This window comes from Myotis davidii, unplaced genomic scaffold, assembly GCF_000327345.1.
Source record: "Myotis davidii unplaced genomic scaffold, ASM32734v1 scaffold514, whole genome shotgun sequence".
NCBI classification, from domain to species: domain Eukaryota; kingdom Metazoa; phylum Chordata; class Mammalia; order Chiroptera; family Vespertilionidae; genus Myotis; species Myotis davidii.
In genome coordinates this window covers 1685079-1692407 of record NW_006286236.1, presented here as the reverse complement: position 1 = coordinate 1692407, position 7329 = coordinate 1685079, and positions in this window count along the sequence as shown.

Sequence of the window (7329 nt, the reverse complement as noted above, 5' to 3'; positions counted from 1 at the left end):
AGCATAGGCGGCCCTTGAAAACATTACATTCAATGAGAGAAGCCAATCACGAAAGGCCACACATTATATGATTCCATGGACACGAAATGTCCAGAACAGGCAGACCTATGGAGACAGGAGGGAGATTAGTGGTTGCCAGGGCTGAGAAGAGGAGGGGATGGGGAGCCATTGCTAATGGGTATGGGGTTTTCTGTTGGGGATGATGAATATATTCTGGAATTAGACAGTGGTGACGGTTGCTTAGCTCTGTGACTATAATAAAAACCACTGAACTGTACACTTTAAGAGGGTGAATTTTATGGTATGTAATGATATGTATCTGCTGTCCCACTCCCATCACCCTGGCCTTCAAATATGTTGGGACTATGTCTCCTACTCTTTATCCTTATAACAACTCTTCATTTACGTTCTCATCATTTTTGCACTTGGAAAAATGCACTAGCCTCTCTTTTAACTGGCTTCACTGCCTTTATTCACATCTACCCATAATTCATTTTCCATGAACCTCCCATGTAACCATTTTAAATTGTGTCTCCCTTACTTAAACTTTTTAATGGCTCCTATGGCCCTATAGTGATGATCTCCAAAGCAGAGTGTGGATATCCCAGGCATGCCAAAAATGATTCCTGCCATAGCCAGTTTGGCTCAGCGGATAGAGCATTAGCTTGCAGACTGAAGGGTCCCCGGTTTTATTCTGGTCAAGGGCACTAACCAGGTTGTGGGCTCAGTACCCAATGGGGGGCATGCAGGAGGCAGCTGATTAAAGATTCTCATCACTGATGGTTCTATCTCTTACTCCCTCTCCCTTCCTCTCTGAAATCAATAAAAATATATTTTAAAAAAATAAAATAAAATTAAGGCAAGCACCCTGGCTCTGACATCCAGACATCTGCACTTGAATCTCAGCTCCGCCAGTTACTAGCTGGTGGTCCTAAGCAGTCTCTTACTTGCCTAGGGCCTCCATTTGCTCACCTGAACAAGCACCCTGGCTCTGACATCCAGACATCTGCATTGAATCTCAGCTCAGCCAGTTACTAGCGGGTGGTCCTAAGCAGTCTCTTACTTGCCTAGAGCCTCCATTTGCTCACCTGACAAAAGGAGGGTGGTGATTCCTACCTCACAGGACAGTGAGAGGATCCTGGCCATTCAAACTGCAGTCTATTCGGCCCAGCAGCAGCAGCCATGAATGAAGGGTGAGAATGAAATGAGATCATGCCGGTGAAAACCTGGCACAGTGCCTACCACACAATAGGTGCCACACACATGGATGTTTCACTGTTACATAGAAAGAGGGCTCGATGGGGGTGCCAGCTCTGCCACTTCCTGGCTGTGTGACCTTCAGCCAGTCACTTGACCACTCTGGGCCTCGGTGTTTCCGTGCAAGATGGGTTTGATGAGGTTCATCTGATAACATGTGTGAGAAAGTGAATGACAAATGCAAGAGGCCTATGTGTGTCCATGATTATCTCGGCCAAAGTGGAGAGAGTGAGATACGAGATTGTGGGGATAAGAGCGATGCTGAGGCATCTGACAGACGGACAAGCAGAGGAGTGATTGAGGAAGCCCTGCTCTTGCCCAAGAAAGGCCCCTCCACCTAGAAGGCATTTAACCAAAGGAAATGGTGACAGAACTGCAAGTGCTGTTGGGCAGGATGAAGGCATCTGACAGATGGGCAGGCAGAGGAGTGATTGAGGAAGCCCTGCTCTTGCCCAAGAAAGGCCCCTCCACCTAGAGGGGCCTTTAACCAAAGGAAATGGTGACAAAACTGCAAGTGCTGTTGGGCAGGATGAGGCGGTGCCTGCAAACGGCGGAGGCTCAGCTGGATGCCTCTTGTAAACTGAGGACACGGGTGTCAAGCTGCTGGGAGCATCAGTGCAGGGGACAGGGGCGGACCCTATGCAAATGCCCGTGTCCAGCTTTATGGTGGTTTCCCGCGGTCTGGAAATTCCCTCTCTGCTCACAGTCTCCATCAGTGCTTTCCCACGGCCTGTTGGAGGACGGGAGCAGCTGACATTTATCTAGCACTGCGGCCGTGCCAGGCAGTCTCTGAGATTTCCATATACCCACAGCTGTCATCCTCACACCCGCCCAGGGAAGTACGTCTCTTTAGATTTCCCATGTTGCAAGTGAGGCCACTGAAGCCCAGAGAGGTTAGTGACTTGCCCAACACCCCAGAGCCGGCTTCGAGGCCAGTACAGCTGGCTCTGGGTCCCCTTTTTAGGAGCTCTTATAGCCGGAGGTCCTAAGCTTGCCTTTTTTTTTTTTTGCAGCTAAGACTTTCTTTTTTTTTTTTGCCGAAACCGGTTTGGCTCAGTGGATGGAGCGTCGGGCTGCGGACTGAAAGGTCCCGGGTTCGATTCCGGTTAAGGGCATGTATCTGGGTTGCGGGCACATCCCCAGTGGGGGATGTGCAGGAGGCCGCTGGTCGATGTTTCTCTCTCATCGAAGTTTCTGACTCTCTCTCTCCCTTCCTCTCTGTAAAAAATCAATAAAATATATTTTTTTAAAAAAAGACTTTCTTTTTTAGAGCAGTATTAGGTTCATGGAAAAATTGAGGGGAAGGTACAGAGATTTCCCATTTATCCTCTCTCCCCACACATGCAAGGCCGCCCCATTATCAACACCTCCCCCACCAGAGTGTTGTGATATTGTGATTTCTAAGAAATATATTATGTCATGTATATAACCAAAATATATTTCTCATATATACGTGATCTTCCTGGATCACAGTTCCTAAAACCCTTGGAATTTCCTAAGTGATGAGAACAACAAAGGAGTCTTTTGCTATGTTAATGAGGCAACTTTTGGGCCCCCAACGAAGAATGGGGGCTGGTTGCCCTGGAGCCAACCAGGGAATCGGAGGTTGGGAATTTCAGTCCCACTCCCCGACCTCTGGGGAGGTTGAATCAATGCTTAAGGGCCAATGATTTAACCAATCGTGCCTTTATAACCCAGCGTCTGTAAAAACCCAAAGGGATGGGCCATGTTCAGAGAGCTTCCAGGCTGGGGACCAAACACATGGAGGTTTCCGGAGGTGGCTTCTCGGAGAAGGCATGGAAGCTCCGCCCCTTTCCCCATGCTTGCCCAGTGCATCGCTTCCATCTAACTCAGTGGTTCTCAACCCTCCTAATGCTGTGACCCTTTAATACAGTTCCTCATGTTGTGGTGACCCCCAATTTCATTGTTACAAATTGAACACAATTAAAGCATAGTGATTAATCGCAAACCAATATGTAATTATGTATGTGTTTTCCAATGGTCTTAGGCGACCCCTGTGAAAGGGTCGTTCGACCCCCAAAGGGGTCGCGACCCACAGGTTGAGAACCGCTGATCTAACCGTTTCTGAGTTATACTGTTTTATAATAAACCAGTGATCTAATTAATAAATGGGTTTCCTGAATTCTGTGAGCTGCTCTAGCAAATCAATCAAAACCAAAGAGGGGGCTGTTGGAACCTCCAATAGCTGGTGGGTCGGAAGCACAGGTGACAACCTGGAGTTTTGGCTGAAGTCTGACGTGGTGGGGAGGGTCAGTCTTGTAACTAAGCCATTAACCTGAGGGATCTGACACTCCCTGGAGACAGTGTGGGCACTGAGTTGACCTGTAGGGCGCCCAGATGGTATCGGAGGATTGCTAGTTGGTGTGGTAGAAGCCAAGGCTCAGGGGGATGCAATGGCTCCTCAGGTCACACAGACAGGGCCCAAACCAGCACTGAACCCAGCACCAGGTTCTTTTCTCTGAAATGACACGCTGCCTCCCTAGAAAAGCCTGACTTGTTGGGTGTGGCTGCCAAAGGTTGTGCTATTGGTTACAGCTCAGTCACTGGGTTAGAGGCCAGGTTCACCACTCCTGGAGAATACAAGAAGCTGTCCTCACTTTCCCCTGGACCAGTAACCATCTTCTCTCCCCGTCTCCACTGTCCAATATAATTCAACGTCCACATGCTGGGCACCAACAGGACACATGGCTATTCCCTCTCCTTCAGGCTGGAACACTCCACATATTGCATGGTGCCCTCTTACTTCATGCAGATCACTCCTCGCATGTCACCTCCACACAGTCATGTCCCAACCCCTAACCCAAATGAGAACCAGCATCTGGGTTGGTTCAGCTGCTACTGTCCTCCTAGGGTAGCCCCTTTGCCCTGCTTTAGTTTTCTTTATGAGCTTGTCACCACTGGACAAATTATACACAGTGCTGATTCAGCCATTTACTCTTTGAAACGTCAACTCCAGAAGATCTGGAATTTATAGGGTTGGTTCCCTGCTCTATCCCCAGTGCCTAGAACAGTGCCTGGCATAGAGTAAGGTGTTTAATAAATGTTGGTTGAATCAATAAATGGCACTGGAGCTGGCACCAAGGCTGGGAGCTGGGCCAATGAACCAGTGGGGAAGTGAGGGGCTGTGCGGGTGGACAGTTCGATGAGCGCACTCAGACAAGAGCAAACTAAGCCTGGAAGCACAGAGGTCAATCTTAAGGGGTTCAGGGAGAAGGCCTCTGAGTGGTCCCTGAAGGCGGGGTGGAACGTCAAAGATAATCCGTAAGGAGAGAGAGCATCCGTGTGGAGGGAGGGAAAGGCCAGGGCAAATTCAAGGGCAAAATCGTAGGTGCAGAAAGGTGGATTGGGCACAGAGACCAACCTGGGGGGCTGTGGCTTTGGGTTCCGGTTGATGGGCAGGAGGGAAGAAGGCTGGGGCAGATTGCAGAGGGCGCTGAATGCCAGGCTAAGTTTGACATTTATAAGTATCTGATAGTGTCCTAAGATCTATATCATCTACCAATATCTATATCTCTCTACACACATATGTGGAACGCACACATATATACACATACACCATGAGAACCTATTCGTCTAAAAAATTAAAAATAATGTGTGTTTTAAATATATGTTTGTTTGTTTTTTCAAATATAGTCCATTGATTCTCCACAGAGAGGAAGGGAGAGGGACAGAGAGTCAGAAACATCGATGAGAGAGAAACACCGATCAGCCGCCTCCTGCACACTCCCCACTGGGGATGTGCCCGCAACCAAGGCACATGCCCTTGACCAGAATCGAACCTGGGACCCCCGAGTCCGCAGGCCGACGCTCTATCCACTGAGCCAAACCGGTTAGGGCTAAATGTATGTTGTAATGGACTCGCAAGGATCACAGTTTGGACATAAAAGGTTTTCTGATGAAAATCTCCTTCCCACGCCTTCAAGTTAGGCCCTAAGTTATAGTCATTGTTTAATATCTGACAAGGATCAGAGTGCATTTCTGACTAGTGTGAAAGCTCACTCCCCCCAGGGAACCAATGTTACCGTGTTTTGCGTCCGGCTCCAGCAGATGCACACTTACAGCGAGGCCGCACTAGCGGGAGCGGCTGTGATTGGGGTGTAGGCGGTTCGCGCCGCTGACCCACAAACACGCGGCCTGACCTCATTCAGGGCGGCTCGGTGTTCCTTGCACCCCTCCCACCCGAAGGCCCGGCGCTTCACCGCTGACAGGTGGATTTCATTGAGCCCGCCCACTCCTGCAGCATGAGCCAATTGAGCACATTATGCAAATGAATTGAATTCCCTGCTCCCTACGACACGCAACGATTGCGGAGCTGCAACAGGTCAGCCAGGTTCCTATTCTGGCTGAGCTCAGAGAAGTCTGTAAGATGTCTGTCTTGGGCGAAAGGAGCTGGAAACTTCGGGACCTGCGGAAGCGAAGACGGGCTTCAAAGCAATGCCGAACGGAGACCATCGCACCGAATCTCAGAAAACGAGGCTTGAGGGATTGCTCGAGGTCATGTGCCTGACCTCCGGGCTGACCCTCTCCCTCCCAGTCCTTCCTGCCAGGTGCTCACATAAGTCTGTTGAAATCACCACCTGCAGACCTGTCCCGGGCGCTTCACCCGCTGACAGGTTGATTTTATTGAGCCCGCCCACTCCTGTAGCACGAGCCAATTGAGTACATAATGCAAATTAATTGAATTCCTGGCAAAATAGGACACCGCTTCACCAGAAGATGCAGGTCCAAAGTTTGGCTACTGAGTGTTGGGACAGGGGCGGGGCGGGGGGGAGGCCCACAGAGAATCAGAAGCCGCCTCAAATCCTGCCCTACCATCTGTTAGCTGCGTGACTTTGGGCAATCCGTGTATCAACGTTTTAAGCCTCAGTTTCCTCACCTGGGAAATGGGAATAATCACACTGCTCCTTGCTCCGATGTGAGGATTGATAGGCCTAGTAAAATAGAAAACAAGGGATTTCTATCTCTGCAAGACACAGTGATTGAGCACTTGAAGAGTATCACTTCGAGGTTAGAGAGACCAGGGTTTGAATCCTGGTTTTCCCAGTTACTTGAGGTGTGTCACTTAGGCAAGTCACTTTTACCTGACTCTCACTTTGTTTAACTCTAGAGGAAAAAATTCCATGGGCTCTTGTTAGGATTAAGTAAGGCAGCTTTATAAGGAACTTGGCACAGGGCCGCAGGACTTCCTGGAACCTCCGTTTCATCATCTGTCTTCTATATACAACAATAATGTTTTCCCTGCCTGTCTCACACAAGTGTCATGAGCCTTAAATGTCTTGTGACACGGTTTATAAATACAAGAACGTTACATCAATGTTAATTAGTGACATTGTGAGGCAGCCAGCACCCTGGAAAAAGCATGATGGTGACCCTGGCTCTGCCTTTATTCTCTGTGTGACCTTGGACAGTTATTTCACCTGTCGAAGGACCAGTTTCTTCTCCTGCTATATACCACCTTTATGGGGCCATTGGAAGATGGTGTACTAAAATTACCTACTATATGTCCAGTACACAACAAATTTTAATAAATGGTACATATTATTACCAGCAAGTTTTTCTTTAAATTTCCCTGGATTTTGTTTCCAGGACTAAGGGAGAATGGGGTAAAACAAGACTTGCTTTTCACTGTACACTCTTCTGTATCTTTTGACTTGTATTATGGGAATGTATTTTTTACATATTTTTAATTATTTAAAAATATATATTTTATTTATTTTATGTTTAGGCTTCTGCTCCAGCTTCCTCTAGGAAGATCTCTCCCCTTAATACTAAATAATGGGCCAGTGTGCTGAAGCCACTTCCATTAAGTATTGTTAATAACTATACCTCTGATCTCATTGAAAGCGTTAAATGGTTTCATCCAAAACAAAATCACATATATCCTTTATCATCATCATCATTGTCATTTGTCAAATATTTCTGATATGGCCATTGTTAAGGTCTGAATGGTTGTGTCCCCACAAAACTGGGACATTCAAATCTTCAGCCACAAACTGATGGTATTTGGAGGCGGGGCCATTGGGAGATAATTAGGTTATAAAGGTGGTGATT